Raw genomic sequence first — 24,132 nt, forward strand, 5'->3', positions numbered from 1 at the left:
CCGCTTGATAATGCTCCTGACTCGAGCTACGTCCTATGTGGGATTTCTAAGCAGGCTAACACCAGCTGACTCAACCTCTCCCGGCTCATGCCTCAGGAGTTCTACAGGATTGCGCGATCGCGCCAGCCCTGTTTAAATCTGTCTCCAAAGTCAGAGTCTAGAGCGCTAACCCTGGATTACCAAGATGACGTCGTCCGGGTAGCTGCCGGGTAGAGATGTACATTACAATTGAGTGTCTATGGTGCAAGGAAAATTAAGAAATATTTGCCAAACCATGTAGGAACAGTCCAGTTACTGCACCATGTGAAATAAATATCCTTTACACGTGATAAGAATCCGAGCTGTGTTTAAACAAGAAGAGATGCATATGACCATGCTGCACAGTGTGAGGGCCAGTGATGGCACACAAACATCTCCTGCCCCTGTGGCTGCACAACTGATCCTCAGGGTGTCCAAGCAGCCCTGTTGTCACAGCTAGAGTCACCTCCAGGTTGGTTGGAGTGAACCACATCAGAGGTTTTACACTTTCCTAGAAGATGAGACCTGTTGTTCTCATTGGTAGCTGGTCGTGTTTCCGCCCTTCTCACTTAATTGTGCCACATGCTGTGTTGTATGACTCACATGCTTCTAAACAGAATGAAAGCCATGGGAGGGCGCGCAGAAGTGACGTTTCAGCACTGACGTGGCTACATGAAGGTTGGCAGTGTGATTATGGTTCTTTTTCATCAAATTTTCAATTTTTTAATCAGCAGGAGGAACCTGCAGTGTACATGTCTGTGATGTCATGTATGTTTATATATTTATGCTAATGTACCAATTTTGTGAAGACTGTTCATATTGGTGTGATTTTTAACTTACCAGTGGATGCAAACCATTCTGATCTTGAGGAGATCCGTGTTCCTTTTCGTTTATTCATGACGAAGTCTGCTGGTTAGAAGGTACCATAGGAGAGATTCAGACGGGGAATCCTGTCTTTCTCAACTCATATGGATGCTGAATGCCTCCAAGCTTTCCTGTCCATATCTATCGCTGTATCACTTTGTGCTCAATCCCACCAACTGCGGGGCATATTATCAAGGCAGGCGAAATTTAATTATCGGCGCTTTTGCGGCCGTTTTTGGCCGCAAAGCGGCGATAATTTAATCGCCCCATTAGCAAGCTGTCGCTAACTGATGTTAGTGACAGCTTTCAGGTGATAGCGAGCGGTTTTGGGCCCGCTTTGCATGTCAGCGATATTTATCCCTTATGACAAGCAAAGTGGGCGTACCCAACCAGTTAGCGACTGAAAGCAGTCTTTAACGTCGCTATGGCCTATTAGCGAGGCAGGCGTAGCCATAAAAAAAATTGCGCTAGGTGTGAATATCCCTAAAAACTAAAGCCTGCTCAGACCAGTTCTTAGCCATTATATCCAATGGGAGGTGGATATTCTGGCTAAAACCCTATTGGCGATGATGCGTGAATATCGCTGGTTTTTCAGCGATATTCACGTATTTCACTGCTATCACCGGTTATTTTATCGCATTGGAGATAAACGTTGCTAATAGCACGATATCTCTGCGATAAAATCCGGCGATGCTTGGCGATAAAAAAAATATTGCTAAGCTTCTTTAGCGATAAATATCGCTAGTTGTTGATGATATGCCCCTGTGTTCCTTCTCATGTCGTCTTACATACGTTGTGAGTTTTCTGTTTGACCACGTGACCTGCTGTCTGCCAGTGAGAGGGGTTCCAATGGAAAGCGAATTGGGCAAGCATCCCTCCTCCAACACATCATTCAGTTGATGCTCTCGAGCTTAAACTCTCATTTGCATTCTGGGCCCCAGTCATAAAAATTCACTCATTCAGATGGCATTTAACCAAACAGTCGATGATGGCACGCTAATGTGCAATCCAGAAGCTCAGCACTGAAAATGTCTTTACCATTATTTTGATTTCCAAATTCAAATACATCTGAAGACAATCATCTTGAAAAAAGCCTTTCCAACATTCCATTAGACATTGACATTACCTGCACCCCGCAATGAAAAGGAGGGAGACCCTCATTGTGCAGTGTGAGCCCAGTTGGGCCTGCAGAGGATCACAGCTGAAACGTCCAGTGGTGCCCCCACCGTGAAATGCTGCAGTGCTAGAACGTGGTGATTCGCCATAGCCACTGCTGTACAATCCTCAACAAAGGTTGTGAATCGAATCAAATGTGATATGCATGTTTTTGTCATTTGATCACAAAGACATTATGTTCCCGTAATGTGATCCTAAAGTGGCAGTGGGGGTTATTTTAACTACCCTGCCAGTGTGTGTTATCATGCTTTATGATTGTGGTCATCAAGACTTTGTGTTGTAGTTCTAATGTTTTCTTTCCACAGTGTAAAAGTATTAAATAATCCGCATGGTTGATTTCCATGTTGCACGTCCTCTAATACTACTGCACCTGTCTCACTCTAGGTGAACACTTCACCAGTTCACCAGTGTTTGGAAACAAAGGAACCTTGATAGATTCAAACTGTCAGTGCTAAAGAAGACAAAAAATGTGTGCATCTTTCATTGATTGAGAATTCCTGTACGAGTTATATCATATATTAAATCCAAATGAGCATGATCAATGGATGATAGGTCCCGATCCACAGATAAACTGCATGTATAACCGTGTGCCCCTGCCCTATGTAAATGACGCACTGCCCTTGTATCTTCTTTTCATTGATCTAAAAGCAGTGTATTCCATGCCAAAGTGTCCAGATGCTAAATATGGGCTTGATTCACAGAACTAACTTAAGACAAAGTCCTAAACTTACTACTTTTGGTATTCACAGAAGTTAGGATTTTGTCTTAAGTTTGTCTTAAGACAAACTTAAGACAGACTTAAGACAGACTTAAGTTGGGATTTTGTCTTAAGTCTGTCTTAAGACAAACTTAAGACAAAATCCTAACTTCTGTGAATACCAAAAGTAGTAAGTTTAGGATTTTGTCTTAAGTTAGTTCTGTGAATCAGGCCCCATGTATCTATCTGTCCAAGTGAGGCCGTGTCCGATCCATGCCTATAATTGTACTGTCTAAAGATGTTGTTTCCCAATTTGAGCACTTCCTTACATAAAACACAACTGATCTGATTTAAAATTGGGAGTTAATTGAAAATCACTATCTTGTGCATGAAGCGCTAAAACGTCCACTGGAGTATTCAACTCTGGTGGAGAATACACCAGTGCAAATCTCTCAACCTTACCGATGTTAGCCCAGAAAAAAATATATTTCTGATTACCCACTGCGAGAGAAACATCAAAAGGGAAACTAAGGAGGTGATTTCGATGGCGGAAGGCCCGCCACTGCCAGCCATGCAGTTCCGGGCCCTCCATCATCGGACAGCAATTTTCCCTCCGCCACATTATGATGGCGAGGGAATCGCTTTCTGACCGCTGCAGATACAATGAGCACACGTCACTCTTCCACCACAGGCAATCGTACTGATTGCCTGGCGGAGCATTCAGCATGCCTAAAATGGTAGCAGTGCCTAGCAGGCACCATCCACCAAATTAAGATGCTGGCTGAAGCCAGCCTTTCCATGGCAGTAAAACTGCCATGGAAAGGATGGCGGGGATTGGTTTCGGGGGCCTGTTGCGGGCCCCTCTTGTGTTGGGGGGAGGTGGCGGTGTACTGGGGGGGTACCATTTCAATAAACTAAGTAGCAGGCACCGCGTGGTGCCGCCTCGTAGTGCAGGTAAATGCAATACATGCATTTTTGGCATTGCGGCGGGTCCTGCAGCCAGCAGCACCCACCACAATGTAAAATTGCTGGATGCGACCACCATGGTGGCGGTTGCATCGTAATTTGGAGTGCGGGACCACTACATGACAGGCGGGCAGTCCCAATGCCCACTACGATGGTGGGTGGACTCAAGTTCACTCGCCATCGTAATCTCCCCCTAAATTTCCCTTCCACAATTCAGAGAATTTTCTGTTACCACCTATTTATGAAACAAGTCTAATGTCTTCTTTCCACTTGAGATTTTGGATTATTCATCTGGGGAAATGGTCATCTCAAGATAGCATTCTAGTATCTTACTTGGTGCCAGGGGCCTAACCTCTGGCAGCTATGAAAAACAACAGCATGTTTATCAATAGAGAAATGTGTGTTAAGGACCCAACCAATATTAAAGCAATACAAACCAATGGAAGTCTGAAATCAATTTAGCACAAGCATTGAAATGTGCCTCCTGTCAGAGACTATTCCTTTCAGGAGCCCCATTAGAGTAAATATAACAAAAAGGCCTAGGGCACTATGGACACAAAGGTACAACACCATGGAGCCTGTGACATATTCTACAACCATTCGAATAAATCTACTATCTGAGTCTGACTTAGGGTTTAGTGATTTAAGAAAGTCCACACCCACACTTTCAAAGGGAATCCATAACACTATCAGAAGAGCGAGAAGAGGATTGTGCTGTCCTCCGGATTTGCCAATCACCTGAAAGGTCATGCAGTAGGGAAATTACTCATTTACTAGGATGAATAGACTACATGGTAGGGAGGGAGGAGGTCAATGGGATGAGTATGATACTGCAACATGCCTAACAGCAAATCAATGTGTCCTCAAGTAACGCAACTGGTGCTCATGTAAAGCCCTCTGATACCTGATACTTTCTGGTCAAGTTTGCGCTATATAAAACTCCGTTAAAAAACAAAAAACTAGATGAACACTTTACTGTTGAGTATTTTCACCCACCTGTGCTGAGCCATTTTTTGATGTTTTTTGCACTTCGCCCTTAAGACTTCATGACTTTTATAACACACATGGTATCCAGGCCCGATTTGCGTCCTTTTTTCCTACATGATGACATTTCTAAAGGTATCCATGTTTTTTGAATGGCCTGAAGGGAACACAATTGTAAAATGGCTGTGCAAGAAATGATATTTTCTAATTTGAAATGGCATCAACAAAACATTTGCTTTGCCTGTTGTCACACTCTTTTGAAAATGACACACTATGAGAATAACAACCCGCTCTATTGGCTATTGCATCCCCCTGACCCTAAGGTTCACTTTATAGTAATATCTATGCCAATTACTGCCTCCCAGCTATTAGTGAACTGACAAGTGGATGGCTCATTCCTGAAATGTACTCTCATCCCCATAAAATATGTTATCATATAATCCAAGAATCTCCATGAGCATTGCATGTTTCCCTTTCGTTCAGGTCAGGGTTAAGCTAGTTAAAGAAATGCAAGTGCTGTGTATGTCATGCACTCATATCCAAGATGGTATCTCTATTGTCTACTACCAAAAACCTTTTTCTTTTTTTATGGTGTTCCTTTATGGCCATTGGTTGCAAGTTATATTCATTCACTTCCATATTAAGCTAGTGTGCAAAAAGGAAATATAGTATCCCTCGTAAGAATACAATGTCCCTCCTTCATATGCATGTGATACACTCTTCAATTAACCCTAAGACCAGAGTATGGTATGGAGACATCAGATTATTCCAGCCTCATTATTAATATGATACTAATCTTTTGCAACGATGCCATAAGTAGAGTGACATTTAGGCAAGTACCACATTCTATTTGAAAGTACTCCACAAACAGACACACTTCACGAAGAACAGGTAATTCTCAAGCTTTAGTTGATTGTAATTTGTCTTGATTCATTTATAGAGCTAGTAATTATAAGCCATTGGGGAAGCGAACAAATAATATACGGTGATTTCGCCCAACTCGGGTTCCAAAATGTGGTAAGTAGAGTGATAATTATGCAAGTACCTCACCAACTGAAAGCACTACACAATCAGACACATTTAACAAACAACAGATAATTGTTCAGCCTTTGGAAATTGTAAGTTTTCCTAATTTACTCATAGCAGCATTAAATATAGGCCATTGCAGAAGTAAAGTAAGGGAATCAGGCCCGCCATGGGTACTAAAAAATAAATGGAGGGCTGGATTTCCGTTTCTACTCACTACTCCAAGACTATAGAGTCTCGGGTGCACCTGTCCTCCTTTGCCTCAGCCGCATCAGACGTGGCTAGATGGGCCACTGGCCATTTTAAAGTTCGGCGTCTGTGGGCGTGTCACTACTTCACCGTGTTGTTAGTGTCTATCGTCCTCGATAGCACAACTAGAGTGTGTGTGATATTGCTTTTACTTTTGCAGATAGCCATTCTGAAAGCTGGTGTCCCTTTGTGCCATGGTCATGTGCTGTGCATGAATGACGATTCAAAAAGGGGGTGGTGATGGACAGAGTATCTGAATTAAGCAGAACACTCCTACCCAGTCAACAGATCAGGGCTTGATCCATCACCGTTTTTTAGCTCACTGCACCATCCCAGATCAGAACCTGGCTACATGCAAATTAGTCTGTCCCTGGCCCAGTGCATCATGGGAACAGGGCAGACCAAACTACCAAGCCAATTCTTTACTAGAAAGGAAACAAGCTTCCGGGGACCGGTTTCTGGCATTACAGCCGTCTTCGGCCCGGCTTGCTTGAATCCTAATGGTGCAGTGAGCAAGGGACTCACATCTGAGCATACCCTTCCACACTTGTGGTGGCCAAAACGATTCAAAAAGGGGGTGGTGATGGACAGAGTATCTGAATTAAGCAGAACACTCCTACCCAGTCAACAGATCAGGGCTTGATCCATCACCGTTTTTTAGCTCACTGCACCATCCCAGATCAGAACCTGGCTACATGCAAATTAGTCTGTCCCTGGCCCAGTGCATCATGGGAACAGGGCAGACCAAACTACCAAGCCAATTCTTTACTAGAAAGGAAACAAGCTTCCGGGGACCGGTTTCTGGCATTACAGCCGTCTTCGGCCCGGCTTGCTTGAATCCTGATGGTGCAGTGAGCAAGGGACTCACATCTGAGCATACCCTTCCACACTTGTGGTGGCCAAAACGATTCAAAAAGGGGGTGGTGATGGACAGAGTATCTGAATTAAGCAGAACACTCCTACCCAGTCAACAGATCAGGGCTTGATCCATCACCGTTTTTTAGCTCACTGCACCATCCCAGATCAGAACCTGGCTACATGCAAATTAGTCTGTCCCTGGCCCAGTGCATCATGGGAACAGGGCAGACCAAACTACCAAGCCAATTCTTTACTAGAAAGGAAACAAGCTTCCGGGGACCGGTTTCTGGCATTACAGCCGTCTTCGGCCCGGCTTGCTTGAATCCTGATGGTGCAGTGAGCAAGGGACTCACATCTGAGCATACCCTTCCACACTTGTGGTGGCCAAAACGATTCAAAAAGGGGGTGGTGATGGACAGAGTATCTGAATTAAGCAGAACACTCCTACCCAGTCAACAGATCAGGGCTTGATCCATCACCGTTTTTTAGCTCACTGCACCATCCCAGATCAGAACCTGGCTACATGCAAATTAGTCTGTCCCTGACCCAGTGCATCATGGGAACAGGGCAGACCAAACTACCAAGCCAATTCTTTACTAGAAAGGAAACAAGCTTCCGGGGATGACAGCATCTATAATAACTAGAGTGAGTTTGATGTAGATTGATTAAAGCCGCACTGTAATACTGTAATATTTGTTATACGTGTTTCTTGCTCAAAACTGTGTACAGTCATATGAAAGAGAATCCTATTGCCAATTATAACATGTTGCATGAGTTGCACATGTTTCTTATTATAAAGGAAGTTACTTTTGTAGACTCTTATTTAGAGCAATGCTATATCCCAGAGTTACACAAACTCATACTTCTAATGGGAATACGGGTAGAGGCAGCCAAAACCGGAATGGGATATATAACCAAATAGTCTAGGAGCAATCGGGGGCATGTTCTGTCTCATATGTGTAGAGCCTCATGTACTGATGGTCCTTAGATAAGGTGTATATGACGTGATTACACCATTTCAAAGTGCAAACATCAACATACCTTAGAGGTCTTATAATCTTTTTCTACTTCAGTGGTATCGTGCCATGGTTGGTAACTTTTCATTGCATCTCAACTGAAAAGTAATCAGTGCTTTCTTGGAGCTATATATTATGCTAGCATCATAAATGACACCCTGGTATGTCAATGATGTTAGACCATATGATCAACTACAGTGAAATCCTGATTTATTGCTCATCAGTGTGTCAATTGGCTCCACAGTATATCATCATTAAGGCCCTCAGTGTCCCTTCCTCAGTCTGTAAATCCAACTTTGTTCATAGTAAAATAATGTATTCGATGCTAGGCCACTTTTTCCCATAATCTGTTCCAAGAGTATCTATTCTCAGAGTGACCCCTCTCCAAAAAGTGTCTGCTTAGCTTTTTGTTGTCCAGCCCACATCTTATTGTGCTGCAATGTTCATTAATTCTCACTCTGGTGTTTCTGGTAGTTATTCCTATACATCTCATATTGTAAGAGCAGGTGAAACTATTCACAACATTGCTTGAGTTGCAATTTATGAATGTATTCAGAATCCAAGGGGTCTTTAGACCTACGTCCACAGATTTACCTTTCAATGTAGGAGCACAATGGTCATATTGCTACAGATATGCTTTGTGGAAAATGTGAGCAAACGTGGTATTACCTCAGGCAATAATTTCACTCTAGTCCAATAGGCAGATCTAATTTAAATTGGGGGGACAACTCAACATTGACAAATAAAATATATATTAATAAAGGCCTCAAACAAGGAGGTGTACTAGCACCGTTGGTTTTTAATTTATAATTGGCAGACATTGAGCAAACTTTAAGCAATCTATGAGCTTGTCTCCTCAGGGTACTTCCATTGTCTATAATTAAATTCACAGGTTACACCATATTACTAGACTACACCAGCGTGGTCCTCTAACACATGTTAAACAAGATGAGTATATCTTGTTATATTAGCAAACTTGAAATCCACTACAAAAATAGCAAAGTGGTAGTTTGCACTCACTGGACGAAATTCAGACACATATATATCCAACAAGTTGCATCATTTTACTATTTGAGGATAAAGTTGTATACCAATGCACTTACAAGTCTTGGAGAATAAAGGTACACCGTTAAAATTCACTAATGTCAATGCTAACATATTAGTTGGAGTCATTTCCAAGCAAACTCATTCTGTGATTAAATAAAGCACAGTTTTACTTATACTCTTGCGACTATTTTAATCAAGAAGTCATCATCCACTTAGGTTAGAGTTTAAGATAGTTGACCAACTATTAACACTAACTGCCTCCATCCTAAGATATTGGTTCAAACTAAAATGCATTGATCAAAGGTTGTTTAAAGGGATTCTCAGCCACAAAGTTGACTGTCTGACTTTTGCCACTTTTTGTCACTTTTATGGAAACTTAATTATCAATACTGCTAATATTTAGACTATTTGATTTTGGAAAAGTTTTTCAAGTTTGAAACTATAAGATAAATGATACACTGTCAATATTTTGAATAGAAAAAAGAGAGTTTAGAACTCATGTCATCTGCTGCTGTCCATTCTTTTTATATGAACGTAGGAAGTTGACGGACCTATAACAATGCTTATTTTAACAGCTTGCATCATATTCTCGAAGGATGTTTTGTCAAACTAATGAATGCTATACCAAATTACCAGAAAAACAACATGAACCATGACAGATTTGTAAATGTTGACTGCCGAAAAGGGAGACTGAGTTTATATTATTGGATTACATTGCACAAAGATATGGAACCCTCTGTGACATGGATTAATTGTTTTAAATTATGATAATTGTAATATGCATTTTTGGTTTTAATTATTTATCAATACATATATTTTGATTCATTCACATTTAACAAAAACAAGTTAATATACAGGAAGTACAATAAATATTGAATATAGAAGCACAATATTAGAGGTGGACAAACAATTTAAAATGTATAATTTTGTGGCCTGTATATCAGGATCAGACAATTATTGCATACGTTCTAGTTCAAAGCAGCGTGACAGTGAAGATATACTTGCAAAAAGGAAAGACTAGAGTAAAAAATGACACCAATAATCTGAGAAAATGGTGAAACAAAAATGTGTAGGTAGGAGCGGCATAGCAATTCTACATACAAAATACACATTTGATGTGTATTTTAGGGCTTCAGCTCAATACACTTTGAAATAGGAAACAATGCTTGATTTCACAATCACGAGCAATACAGACAACTATATATCTCTGTACTCTTTTTTTCAAATCTGTGCCTTTTCTGTGGTGCGTACTCATTATAATTATCTGGACTATAGTGGTCAAATATTTCAGGTGTTCTTTCTTCTTTTGGGTAGTCTGTGGGTTTGCCAAAGAGTAAATAAGATGCCTTGTATCATTACAGTAACATTTGATCAGTTTGCATGGGAATTGATTAAGTTAAATAAAACACTCTAATTTGACAGTGGGTATGCAGCCCAAAAGGAGCACCATAGATATGCTTAAATAAGCATGCCTGTGAGGTTTTACCCATGCCAACTAGTGAAAGACTGACATTTACTAGTTTGAGGATACACTCATGAGCATGGTGATACCAAGGAAGGTAAAACAACACTTGCCGAACTAAAATTCAATTTCATTTGTAGAAAGCTTCAGAGAAGTGATGAAATTAGAGGTGTTTTGATGAAATTTAATAGGACTGTAAAGGATCATAACACTTACAAATGTGAAATCTGATTGTGCTTTGACCTTCACAATTGATCAAATAATTTGAAAAGTTATAATGACTGTGACAACAGCCATATGTGGAAAAAAAACCTCTACACTAATGACAATATCAATTAACTTGGTAATTTTAGGATGGATGTGTTACTTAAATATCTGCAGGACCTACATAAAGAAGAAATATTTAGGCTACAGCAGACTTGCAATGGTCCTGGATATAATATTGCCTTTTACATTAAAACGTTAGCAGAGATAGCTGGAAATTCTTGGTACATCTTTTTAGTTTTTTTATAGTGAAATAGTACATCTAAGCCTATACACATTGAACAAACACTTAAATTCAAACTCAGCTCCTGTCATAGAATTCCAGCAGGAAAAGAGTGTGTGGAAAATGCCAGACGGTCTAGTTTGTAATCTATCAGCCTAGCTAGCTTAGGGAATACGGGACAGCAGACATGACACCGATCTAGAACAGGCTGGTCCAATGTTGGTTTGTGACTGCTACAATCATGTCAAGTTTTCAAGCTTGTAGCACATGTGGGTAGCCGTAAAAATGGTCTACCCCTCCAGTCACTGATGAGCAGTGCTTTTAATTTTTTTTGTAAATAACCTAAGTTGGCACATTTCTCCCTAATGGTCATTAGAAATATGCTTTGGAACTGACTCAATCACAAAAGAACGATAAAGGAAAAGGGCTGCTAAATTGAGAGAGTCATCATTACCTGGTGATAGAATTCCATATTCAGTCATAAACATTCCATTACCAACACATTATTACGATCATTGCCTAGGAATTGACACCGTCGGGACCCGTCGAACTCCGGCCGACAGTCCTGAAACCACCAATGACAATGTGACCGCACATGGTGTGGTCGCATACTCCCATTTGTCTATGGGAGTTTGTGCTGCAAGCTCCCATAGACAAATGAGATGATATGTTCAGCCCTGCACCAAGTAGCAGGCACCTCGGGGTGACTGCCTCATGGTGTATTGATTAACAGGAGAGCACCATGGGTGCCCCATCAGCCCCCAACTGGATGCGGTGAAGGAATGGGGGCCCTGCTAGGGGCCATCATTGTCACTTTCTAATAGGCTTTCTACGTTGGAAAGCCTGACATTAAAAGCCTGTTGATAACCAATATCACAATCGATATGGCAGAACGCCGTCCATAGGGATTATGGGCCAGTCCTCCAACTGGCTGATGGGCTTGGAATCTATGCGAAAAGACCAGCCGGTTTCACTTCCGACCGCCTAGATTATAATTAGGCAGTGTGAAGTATAACCGTAGATGTTGGTTGGAAAGCCTCCAACCAACATCGAAATCAGCCCCAAAGTCTGAATGTGCATGTTCCCTGTACTAGAGGGATGGGTACCCTTATTTAGGTAAAAATGCTATAGAAGGTGTTGTTGCTTCAGCTATTGTCTAGAGGATCTCTCTGTGTCTGATGCGCTCCTTCTAGTTTTTTTCAACCAGGAATCTGGAAGGATGTTACCTTTTAATGAGGATCATAAGCAATTTACTTTAGAATAATGCAAAGGTAAACAGAAAACTCTGTCACTCTCTAATTAGGTAATTAATGTGGTGCCTTTTTTGAATTTGAAAGATAGGCTCCGAATGTCTACTGTCATGGTGCATGTTATAGTTTTCCCGGTATGTACACACTGAGCATGAAGACAGACATAAATTAGCAATTCACATGATTATCAAGACTATTCATATTCCAATACTTTCATTTGTTATATGTTTTACACTATTATGTTTAGGCCATAATATAAGAATTGTGCATTGTATACATTTGGATGTCTCTATATGTATCCAGTGCAAAAAAAGAAGCAAGGAATGCTGGGTAGCTCCCAAGGTTAGGTGGAGAGCAGCTCTTTTATATAGAGCACCCTACAACATGAGAGACACTCTGAATCTGCACATCTCAATGTTTGTTTTTAAGCATAGGATAAGCACAATGTCAATATGGCAAAAGGTTTTGTCATTCACTAGCTTGGCATGGGCGGCATTGTGGGTGAACAGCTTCAGTGTAGTAATGCTCACGCTGGGTGTGAGCAAACCATTGCTTTTTTTCACAGGCAGGGAAAAATGTTTCTGCACACTCTGAAGCAGAGTGAGAATCTGCTCCCACAGGGTGGCGGCATACTTCTAGCTGGTTCCCGCCAGCACCCAAGATGGGTGGTGGCCAATAGCCGTGGGGACTGCAGCCCTGGGGTGGGTTGGGTACCATAGAAAGTTGGGCACAGTGCCCAACCCCACGCAGTGTACACTAATTGAAAAATTGACTTTACATTAAAAAAGATAGATATTTGCTTCCAAAAACTATGGTTAAAGTGATGTTATAGTTAGGAATTGTAATAATAGCTTACTTTTCATTGTACAAAAACCATGTAAATTCAATGAAAAAAAAAGGTTAAAGGAATCTTGTCAGTAAAAACGTGATATTTTAAATGAGCAAAACCACTGAAATTCCACATAGGTATTTCAAATAAATATAACTCGTGTCCTCACCATGCATTAATAATTACCTCACATATTACATCTAGAACAGTAGCTCCTGGGGGGATGTTTATGCATTCTAAGAGCATTCTTTCCATTGGTAATGGATCTGGTTGTCCGAGTCCAGTCCGATGTTTTTATGTCGGTTTTCTCTTCATGATCCAAAAATGAAAGACAAAACAGTCACCTTTAATGTAAAATAGGAGAGAAACCAAAATATACATCTAGTGGCTACATTTTAAAATGTGAACTGGCTTTTCTGTTTCTCCAAACTGTGTGAACCTAGGTGAATATTTTGTTTGTAACAGAGCCTTCTTTTTCTATATTATCACATATGAGACTACTTTAAAATAATTCACTTCAAGATGTGTGTTTTACAAGCACCTATCATATTTTTTTATTAGATTATAATGGTGCTCCATCTATAACAGGAATCTAGATCATGTTTAGGTTTTATGTTACTATTGACTTGCTTCTTATTTCTCAAACGGTATTGTCATTTGGGGCCAGGCCAATAGTATTTCTACATTCAAATTTAACACCATGGCTGCTTAAGATATTCCCCTGCTGTGCTGAAGTTCAATAGAAACGGGTGTGGTCATGACAAGCTCAGCTCGTTATGAGCACACGAGCACCGTGTCTCATGACGAGCTGAGCTCGTCATGAGCATGGAAGGAGTTAAATGCATCGATCTATGGGACAGTATACATGCAAAACATTCTCATGGCTTGGCTCATGCATGGATTTTGAAAGCCAAGCCAAACCATTGGATTGGGTTTAGCTCAGCTTGCCCAATTAATCTGCTGGAACACCCACCTCTAAAAGCAACTCAGGCTTTTGATAAAGTGATTTTGAAAAGGCGAGGACTGGAAATATGAGCCTTTGCCTCTATAACTGATTTGACAACTCTGTAACCACAGTTCCCAAGTAGAACTACAAGGGATGTAACAAAGGGCCCCGCTGCCCCCGTAGTGTGGGGGGCCACAGGCAGAGCCATAATGGAAGAGGCCCCCTCAGCCCCTCCTGATGTGAGTTTGAAGAGCCCCTTCAGCATATCTTGCAGGGCGGGCCCCCTCACGTTTTGTTACACCACTGAGAGCTACCAGGCCCAAGTGGGACAGTCATTAGCTTCCATAGAGGTGTTTGGGGTGTGGTACCCCAAAATACATTCTTGGTTTGATAGATGGGGGTCCTGATTCAGTTCTGCTGTGTCTGTGTTGGTTTGTCTTGTTGTTCTCATTTCATTAAGAGCTTTTACCTTGTTTATTTGTTGCAATCCAAACTTACTTATATATAGTAACTGGTTTACTAAAAATGTAGTAAATCTTCATCCATCAAGGCACTCCTTTAATATGTTTAAGTTTACTTCTTTTTGGAATTCACAAACATTGGTAGTAGTAGCCTTGGAAAGTTGTGCCATTATGATGTTTCCAGAAGGGCATTCAAACCGAAACGGTAATGAGGTGAATTCTTGCAAATAGTCAAACCGATGGCAAACCCCCAGGTTAGCATTCCAACCACCCAAACCATATGTTTCTTCCACTGTGCCACTCTCACAGGGGTTCACCTAATGTAGATGAAAATCAGTACTGACCCTGTCTTATGGAAGAAGTCCATCCTGAGCATTGATCATCTCACCCCTCCACTCTGCAGCCAACTGTGTTTTTCAGTTGAGACATTTGAGATGTACACTCCATGAATTTCAACAACTAAGCTACTCCCTTGATTGCATCACTCATGACATGTTCTGCAACATCATTGATAAAATCCTGCAACATTTGAAATGACATCATTGATGACAACACTAGGCATGGTGGTGGTGTGAATTATAGTTACTTTAGCCCATGAGTTATAGTTACTTGAGTATTACTATGACTTGTGAATTTCGGTGGTTTTGTTTGTTTAGCATTGGCATCTATTAACTAACATGTTCACCTAACTATACTAACCCTTTAACCTTTGTTTTTTTATTGAATAGATAGATAGCTAGACAGACAGACAGACAGACTAACAGACAGATAGACAGACAGATATATACATGTGTATGCTGCATTTATCTTTCATCTGTTATTGGGCTATCAGATAGATAGATTTTTATGCTGCATTTATATTTCATCTGTTATTGGGCTATCACATCCAGAACTAAACATATCGTGTTGCCGCTGTTCAATTAGTTCAGGATTTTTCTCGCAGGCAAAGCGTGAAGTCTTTTTAAATTATCAACTCACAAGCAGCAAACTGCACCTGATCCACGCATCATCTCTGTTAACTTGATAGTTTAGGTAGAAAGCTCCAAACTTTCTGCTAAATAATAAAGTACAGTTCAGCAAACTGAATTAAAGTTTTTCATCACTTAATTGTCTGTCTGTCTGGACTGTCACTGTGACAAATGCAGTGCACCCCACGAGCCAAGAAATTTGCATGATGTTGCAGGATATGAATTATAAGTCTTTCCTGGCTTTGGTCTTGCAAAGGACTGCTTGCAACTACAATATTTCACTTGAGCTGTTGCTCAATCTGTACACCACCGTGGGCCGGGGTATTTTTATTTAAAAAAAATATGAATCTGCTCAGCATTTATCTAAACAAGCTTTATTTTGCTTAGCAAGCCAAATTGTGAGTGCACGTGTCAGAATGGACAGTAACAAAGCCTGTTTTCTTTCACTGCCTATCAAATTACTAGACCGTTTGCATTAGGTGCTGATACATTGTTAGATAATTCAATATATTAAATGTAAGGTATTTTTCTCTTAGAATATGATTATTGTATTAAATCATCCAATCATCCAATAAACCGTAATCTTGTTTTGAACTGAGATGAGATGGATTCCCACACCAGAAGAAGTGGGGGGAGGAAAGCACAAATGCAAACCTCTGTTCACCCCATAGGTATCTTTGACAGTAGCATACCAAAATCAAAATGTACTCCTCGTCATACCCGAGTGGTGTGTGAAATAATACAGTTAAAAAAGGACTGAGAGTTGAAAATCAAGTTGTTATAACAAGAGTACTTTTTTTGTATTTCATTTTTATTTTCAAAGACACAGACTTATATGAAAAGAAAAGAAGAGTAGAACTGCACGAGCTAAGTGCTTCTATATTGAAGAAACATGTTAGTTTATGAAACAAGGATTTTCTTTAAGCTGAAACAAATGATAAAAAAAACTTTTTCAATGTGCGTCAATGATACAAATTTAAATTTATGGAAAAATCACACTCCCCTCTAATAATTTGAGAGGACTCAAAGTACCTCATGATAGAACAATTTGAAAGAAACTAAAAGAAGGCGTATTTCAAGAAATTATTATGTAAATCAACACATTTACACCTCATAGGTAAGAGAGAACAGAAACTAATGACTAGCTCAACATACATATATGCCTTAGATTGCTTGAATTGGGAGTCTCCAGGTCCAGAAGCATCTACCTCCGAGGTCTCTGATGGTCTGTAACATTCGATAATAGCTGTGTAATAATCTCTGGTGGCAAATATACTTGCCCACCATGAGGCAGAAAGGAACAGTGCTCCTTGCACCAAGCCAAGAAGGGGTAGCACAACATCCAAGATGGTGTGTGGACAGCGCTGAGAAGCTGACTTTGTGAGGGACAGTAGATCTGAAGTGATTCATTGTACCTGTTCCAGGGCCATTGGCTTGTCCTACTCTCCTCCTGTGTGGGAGTCGAGGCCTGGGGTGGCTGCTGTGGCATGTGGCCCCTGACTCAGGCAGCTGGAGGAGGGAGAAGTTGGGCTCTGGTAGGTGTGACTCAAGGGTGCTGGCTGCTTGCATAGCCTGGTGCCTGCCCTCATGGCATCACAGGTTAAGATGAGACTTTGAGGATTGGTGGCGGGAGGAGAGGATACCTTATTGGCGTCTGAGTTGCTCAGTGAATAATTGCGCACAATAGAAAGAGGATCTCTCTAGTGGGATGAGCAGTCGCATTACTGCTTTGAAATCACTCTCACCCTCCACAGTGGGCCAGACAACAGAGATTGAGCCAAAGAACCAGAAGGGGAAGACAAACGGAGGCATACAACTGCTACTACCATGGAGCATGGGCGGTGGAAGTTGCCTTAGGTCGGGGAGGCACAGACTCTGCTCTTACCTTGAGAATCATGGGTTTGGGTAAGTAGATGTTGGAAGCCCACAGGGATGGAGGCTGGATCTACATGACCAGAGTGGTGAGAGTGGGAGAGTCCCGAGATATGAATTGATTTGGGGATGCGTGGAGGTTCCTAATTTTGTGGAGACCTACTTCCCATGGACCTGAACTCTGAAGGTCTACAACGCAAAACACATTTAGAAAAGGTAGCACTGTGAACAACATGTTGTGTGATTGAATGAAGATGGGGTATCTGAAGGCACTGACTTTTGTGAAGACCTACCTCCAAAGAATCAGACCAGAAGGCTAATAGGGGTCTCTTCAAAGCCCATTGGAGTATGCAAAAGAGCAGTGCTACAAGTGCTGCACATGTGGCTTGAACGACAGAGAGAGGTGTCCTGATATGTAACTACTGAGATGTGGGAACTTGCCAGCTCAGTACAAGTACTCTGGAGCATTCTCCCTTATCCCAGTCTCAGCAATCCCTGAGTGTTCAATGAGGATAAGGTAGTAAACTAAGATTTACAAACTTATGGCATTTGCAGGACACTAGAACCCTCCCCCTCCCCACCGTGGCAAAACTAGGGAGTCACAGCGGCCGGCACCATCGGTGGATTCAAAAGCAGCACAATTCCTGCTGGCAATTAAAGCTTTGAGAGAAGCCCTAAAGAACAAAATAGATCCAGTATTTACTGACGTAAACATACTTATAGTTGACCTTCGGACGTTCAATGACAGATACTGACAAACCAACAGAGTGGTAGTGCAATTGAAAGCACCAATGAAAGATCAAAGGACAACAGTCAAGTCCCTATCGAAAATGGCTAATTTTCTTAATCACAGGACTCAGGATTCTGAGACCAGATATCTCAGTAACGAATTCTGTTTTGTGGGATTCGCAGAATGGGTGGGGGGAACTGTGCCAGAACGTTTTCAGGAAAGATGGATCATGAACATTGTAAAATCCAGTGGTTTGTCAGCTTGCTTTGTTGTGGAAAAGGCGGACAGGTTTATGGATACCCACAGAGACCCCACATAAAGCCATGATTGTCAGGATCATCTAGTTCAGAGAGAAGGATATTATATTTCAAATTACTGAAAAAAGGTGAAGGAGCTGAGATGGATCAGACTTTTCTGGGGAAACGTTCATGGAGATTCGTCAAATGGCACCAAAATGATAAGCAAACCAAAAAATCTATTTCCTATGGAAACTTGGTCCTAACTATTACCAAGCAGTGGCGACCATCATTAGGAAATATATATTATATGCAATAGGTATATACATACATGCTTGCTTTGATCTACCAATATCACCCAAACCAACGAGTTTTGACTTCCACCTTTCTGAATGTCGGCGAGTGTCTCATGCGGTCATTGGTTATATGCATACTTTGAGTAAATTAATTGGTTGGGCTAATATATGAAAATCGACACTGGACTAACAAGTTAATAAATGTAATTCACACTGTGACTGCAGTCGCCATCTTAGTATCACAAAGGTAAATTTACACTTTTACGTAAATTTACTACTTTTTGGTAATCACTAATTTAAACTTAGACCAAAAGGCTAAGTTTACTACTTTTCGGTATTCACAAAGGTAAAATTATACCAAAAGTGTAACTTTATTAGCAGGAACTTAACCTTGGGAATACCGAAAACGTTGTAAATTTAGGGGGATATTCTCAAGAATGTGTGATAATCATTGCAAAATTAGCTTAATGCAACTTTGCACATTGCAGTGTATCGTGACAAAATAACATCATGTTAACGTTGTATTCCCAACCCAGCGGCACCATGCGATAGTAGCAGCATAACATTCCAAATGACCACGTAAAACTCAATGCGACGCCGAAAAAATCCGATACACGAACGCGAAAAAAGATGCAATGCCCCAAATCGCCATACAAATACATATCAGAGGAGTAAGATGTGGATGGTAATGACTGTATAAGGAAGGAGGTAGCAGCATCCATCCCGCGCAATATGGCCTTTCCCTGCCTGGTTAAGCCCTATGCATTATGACCTGAAACAACATCTCCCACTGTCCCTCGAAACACTCTGCGACATTCACCTGGACCCTGACATGAACTGCCATATATGCGCCGGTTACCAATGACACAGCAATCTGGCTGCGGACTGAACTCTTCCTCTTCCGATTAACTTTTCATTCCCCCAAGGACTCTGGTTGTCCCACCACTGGGCAACCATGTAATGTGGGCTTGGCATGGCCATGTACTGCTCCAGCTCCGACGCTCCACAGAATGTGAATAAAACATTCAAAGTCAAACAGATGTGTCATGTCTATGTTCACTCAAGTATAAAAGTATGGATGAATGTAGGGACATTGATTGCACTAAAAGGTACACCCTGGTAAATGACATCAATGCGCATGTTTGCGTCTTGAGCCATATGGGCAATTAGATGACTGTGAATGTGTGAACTAGCTGTGACCTCATTGCACATGTACAAAAATAGCGCAACTCCCCCAACATAGCCCCCCGTCCATGTATTAAATAGGGCTGTGTGTAGAAATGTCAAAATCGGTAGCAGGCCTGAAGTAGTGTCCCCATCACATGTGGCAACAGAACATCTCTCTGCATACCTACACACAGACATCTGTGTGGACACAGCCTTTAGTGATGGATCACATTGATCCACGTGGCAGAAGTTGGACACTATACTCACTTTGCTGAAGACAAGTAAGAGCACAAGTCTAACAGCAACTATCCAAACCATGTCTGGCTCACAGAGGTGGAGCTGCCTGTAGGGACTCACACCCAATGTACATGCATCAGTCAGTCCCTCCCTTTGTACGGGCAATTCTCATTGAGGCACACGATTTGTCGTTCTAATCAACACTCATCACAGTTGAACACTGGTGAAGTTGCGTAGACTTTATTTGCATGTGCGTGTCAGTACGGGCAAGGCTAGGGCCACAATATGCAAACAAATGCTTAAGTCACTTACAGGCATCAAAGGAACATGTCGAGGTGCAGAGATTGGGAGGCAGAAATTTACACAAATCATTCAGGATGGCAATGCGCTCAGCACACCTTGCCGTGCTGGACGAGTCATGTGATGTTTGGCGTCAGGGGACACGACTCACAGCCGATGGGATATGCATAGTGCTGTACCACCGGACTGCGCCGTCTGTGTTCTCTGCTGACAGTGAGCAGGTAAAAGGTTCCGACAAGGTCACATGTCATCCTACATTGGCATGTGTGTACTCTCCCTCCAGCAGTGTGTGTCAGATTTGGGAACATTGCCAAACGACACGGTGCAGCTCCGCCCAAGGGACTGCATCACCTTGCACAGGTGTATACCAGCACACGTAGGTGCACACACATGTATTCTGAGTCCGGGCGAATGCAGACATGTCCACTTTTGTGGTGGGATATGTGACCATTCCTCCAAGATGCAACAAGGTGTTGGGACCTCTGCTCTGGGTGACAATCAGTGGTGGCTGCAGGAATGTAGTTACTTGTCCATAAATGCGAGCTCAGCTTCATGGGCAATCAGTTACAAGAGTACATTGTTGTCGAGTTCAACAAACATGAGGGACAGCCAATCCATTAACTGGTCCAGACAGATGTGCTACATCCATGCCGTCTCACCAATCCACAACACAGCCCAATAGGAGATTGCACAATGATGACTTGTGCAATCTCCCATCTACTACTGCCAGCACATACGCCAAATATCAAGGCATCCCATGCACGTGTATCACGGTTAGACTTCTGTTCGTGGGGCCAACAGGGGGAGCACACACAAGTCATAATCCAGTTCAGGTACAGTTGTGTTGGATAGGCAGACCTCCATGGGCCACTGGAATGTGCATGATCAACAGTGGAACCAGAGCTGGACGCAGGTGACGTATGCAAGACAGAAACTCAGACGGTAACTGATGTGTAACCCTGCCAGTGGCAGTGATCCCAACAGATGCAGCATTTGTGCACGGTACGGTGGGTGTTGTGGCTCTCTTTGGTGTCCGAGCTGCATGATCGTTGGCTCCATTGCATCTGTTGTTTTTCAGGCGTAGATCTGGGCAGGGCTCTCTTTTATGGTGCAGGTTGTCGTCCGACTTTACACCAGTTAAGAGCAGATGTAAATTTCTGCTGCTAACAGCCCTTATTGCCTGTTTTGTGATCTCATCGCAGATCTGGCTGGTCATTGAGAATATTGTGACATGGTGTTGTTGCGGCTTTTTGCACAGGAACGACTACTGTGCATATTATTAGCGTTAGTTACCGGGGGCATCTGTGGCTATGTTTTTTGCGGCTGCTATCACAGGTAAACTGGTGATATGGGTTGTTAGCACCAGTTTGTGAATGGGGCTCTCGAACTTGTAATATATGCTGTTATCTCTTTCCAATGCAAGCTATATTAACTACCATTTATGGCACTTGTCATTTTGACTATGGATGACATAGCACCATATCAGCGTATAATAGGTTTGACAGATATAGTCTGCCTAGTTTGGGAGCATGAGAGTTGACTGTGTTTAGGGCTTCCGGGAGATACGATAAAAATAAATAAAAAAGTGTAGGGGCCAAGACGCATCCTTGTTTGAGACCTTGCGATGTCAAAATTGGTCGTGACAGTCTGGAGCCGTCACCAATGTTGATCTTGACCCATGTGTCCTGATGCAGTAGCTGTACAGCTCTTAGTAATCCATTTGGAATATTTAGTGAGGAGAGCTTCTGCCATAGCTTGAACCTGTTGCCCTTGTCAAAAGCCGATTTATAATCTATAAATCCCATATAGAACGGTTTGGTGCTAGTCTCTGCCTGGTCTATCAAGCAAGAGAGAGCCATAAGATTAACCGTAGTGCCAGTTTCACTTGTGAATCCAGTTTGGTTTGGAGGGATTACTGAGCGTTCCTCAGCCCGTGCCCAAAGTGAGTCAACAAGTATCCCTGCAAAGTTCTTCACTTCATTATCGATTAGGGCAACTAACTGATAGTTTCCTGGAGATTTTTTGTCTCCTCCTTTAAAGATTGGAACTAGAATCGATCCTTGCCAGAGAGTGGAATGGTGTTCCTTTCTAAGATGGAAGTGAAAAGTGGAGCTAGCTTAGAAGCTCAAAAGGCCAGATCTTGCTTAAACAAGGCAGGAGGTATGCCTCCTGGTCCTGGGGCCCCATCTTTCCGACCCTTTTTGATCTGCTTTTCAATTTGGTCCTCCGGGACTGTGCTGTGCTCAATGCTGTTGATATGATTGTGTCTGTCTGTTTGCTTTTTGATTGTTGGTGCTTTAAGGTAATGCTCTTCCATAGTTAGCACTTTGCGGAAGCGCTCTGGAGGCGAGTTCACCTCCCTCGAAGCATTGCTGCCCTCTATGCTGGTAGCCTGCTTAAGGGTGTAGTCTTGTTGATTGTTAAAGTGACTGTACAGAAAGAAATACCACTCGAACTCGAGTATGTTTGACAAGGCAACTTTTGGGACACAGCCCCCAAGGCTATTTATGGTATGCCAGAAACTTGCAGAATTATTTGACCCCACTTCTTAATATAATTTGGCCCAAAAGGAGTTCCAGTAGGCCCTTTGATGCTCCCTTTTTGCAATCTTTGGATGGCTTTGGGCGTCTCTCAGTTTGGTTATTGTTGATGAGTCCATTGGCTTAATTTTTAGTTCCCACCATAGCCAGTTCATGCTGCTTTTCACCGATCCCAGGAGTTAGACTGTTGGGTCCCAATTGCTTTTGAATGCTTTATTGGTTTTGCATGTCTGGCTGTCAGCTTCCTTGCGGAGCTTTTCCAGTTTGCAATTGGATCGTTAGTTGTCCTGCTGGTGTTCTCAATTATATGTTTTTCCTCCTTGCTACCTGCTGGAGGTTATTCACTGAGCATTTGATGCATTTTACATTGATCGTAAAGCTTTCGAAAACTTGTGCCCCTGCCTTAGTGTGTTGCACCAGCCTGGTACTAAGCAGGATTTCTTGAGGGCTGTGGTCGCTTTCTAGTCTACTGCCAAACCTGAAGCTGGAGACTTGATTCAAGAGGGAAAGGCTGACGAAAGAGTAGTCAATTAAAGATGCACCCATTTTTGATAAGAATGTGAGGCCAGGTGGCTTGTCAGGAAAGAAACACCTGTTAAGGGCTCTAAGGCCGAGATGTTTCAGGTTGGCTTGTGGGTCCTCCTTGCACCATCTATGATGATCCTGTGGTGGTATGGCCCAATCGCTTTCTTGTGTTTTGGTTACCTCATTTTCTTGTAAGTTGGTCATGAGCCACATGTTAAAGGCACCAGATAGTATGATGTCTGTGTTCAAGAATCCAGATCTCATTCTTAGTACTGTTGCTATCACCTCATCTGAGAGGGTTTGCCTGGATGCAGAGTTTGGGCGAATGTGCACATTCAATAAAATTATGGTCCTGGGCTGGCCTTTGTGGGTGCTGAGATAGATTCCCACAGAATGCACAGAATGGGAAGAGCTTACGATGTCCCATGAGGTGATTGCCCTATTTGTTGATATGTAAATGGCTAGACTTCTGCTGGCTCGTCCTGAGGATTTCATTTTCATGGCTGGAGTGCGGTGAGTTTTGAACCCTTATAAATGCTGCGGCTCCACGAGCCATGTCTCTTGAAACAATATGATCTCAAATGACCGTAATTAGGAGGTCATGGCATCGTCCCCCAGTTTGTTTGATAGGCCATTTATGTTCCAATACAAAATCCTAGTGGACAGGCTTCTTGAGCCTTTTGGCTGTTGTTTTGTCAGCATAGAAGCCGGGTTGAATTTAATGATCCCGCCAACCATGACCATGTGCAGGTCTGTTCCAATCCCCTGTTTGGTGTGTGCTGGCCCTCTCTTGCTTTTTTTTCTATCGAGTCAGAGGTGGGAGTTTTATGCCGGGCACTCCTCAGGGCCGAGTAGACCGTTCTTTGTCCTGCGCATGGGCGCACAGTGGCTCGGATTTTATGCAGAAGTGGGTAGCCTGGTTCCC

This window comes from Lissotriton helveticus, chromosome 2_1 (assembly GCF_964261635.1).
Source record: "Lissotriton helveticus chromosome 2_1, aLisHel1.1, whole genome shotgun sequence".
NCBI lineage: Eukaryota > Metazoa > Chordata > Amphibia > Caudata > Salamandridae > Lissotriton > Lissotriton helveticus.